The following is a 1,118-nucleotide window of genomic DNA, read 5'->3' as shown; positions in this document are numbered from 1 at the left end:
TTTCTGACAACCATTGCAGTAAGTTTAAGACTGAGGACTTGAGATGGAAAGAGTCACTTTATTAAGGACTAAGAGCTGGCACAGGATGTTTTCTTCCATAAGCTTGCTGAGAAAAGCAATACATTCCTGCATGTTAAGAACCAGATCTGTCTGCAAACAGGACATTGTCAGAACAGAAATCGCAGGTGCCCCAGGATGCCCTGGGTTATTCACAGGATATCCTCACAGCATGTGAGTTTTGAGAATTTGTCCCTCTAAAGTAGTTTGTTGGCTCTAACCATAGTAATAAAAAACCTTTCATCACACATTATCTAATAAAAACGTACTTAAGAGACTAAAAATTTCAAACTTGTGTTTCAGATAATCCTTTTTTAAATACCAACCTTTTGTAAACCTATTCAGTTTATTTTCAGCTACAATTTCCATGTGATCTTGTGTTTTCTTGGATGACACTGAGAAGAGAGAAGTAGTAGCTGAGGTAAAGGACAGCATACGTCAGTCATTATAATTTTTTCCACTGAAGTGGAAAGTGCAATTTCTGAAGGTTTTAGTCCTTTTATTTGGAATTTCTTTTAAACAAATCAGGACATTGGAAATATTTCACTGAACGCTACTGTAGATTTTTTCATTGGTTAAAAAAAAAAAAGAAAAGAAAAAGAAAAAAAGTGTTCTAGTAGCTTTGGCAGCTGTGGAGAAAACTTGAGTGTTTCCCTCAGTAGTCCCTTTTTGTGCTGACGGTGGGCAGTTAGTAAACCCTGTGGTTATTTCAGGAAAGGATGGAGACTAGAAGAGAAGGAGTAATTCAGCCACGAAATTGGGACAAGTACGGCGTTGGTGGTATAGTGGTGAGCATAGCTGCCTTCCAAGCAGTTGACCCGGGTTCGATTCCCGGCCAACGCAAGTTCATTTTTGACTTCTGGGAGGAGGAGCGGCAGCGGGTGGTGCTGCCATCCAGAGGGACCTCGACAGGCTGGAGAAAGGGCTGCACCGGGACCTCGTGAAGTTTGACTAGAGAGAAGTGCAAAGTTCTGCACCGGGGGAGGAATAACCCCTACAAGCTAGGGGACCACAGGCTGGAGAGCAGATTTGCAGAAAATGGACCTGGGGGTTGTGTTGGA

General features: G+C 42.1%; 1 non-coding gene across 1 annotated transcript; it reads left to right on the top strand.

The window, feature by feature from the left end:
* The first annotated feature begins 828 nt into the window (after positions 1-828).
* Positions 829-900, top strand: TRNAG-UCC. The gene has a single exon. It is a non-coding gene; the product is annotated as a tRNA-Gly (tRNA).
* The last annotated feature ends 218 nt before the right edge of the window (positions 901-1,118 follow it).

This window comes from Charadrius vociferus, unplaced genomic scaffold, assembly GCF_000708025.1.
Source record: "Charadrius vociferus isolate BGI_N301 unplaced genomic scaffold, ASM70802v2 scaffold61, whole genome shotgun sequence".
NCBI lineage: Eukaryota > Metazoa > Chordata > Aves > Charadriiformes > Charadriidae > Charadrius > Charadrius vociferus.
The sequence above is the reverse complement of the archived record's forward strand: the minus strand, read 5'-3'. Positions and strand labels throughout refer to the sequence as shown.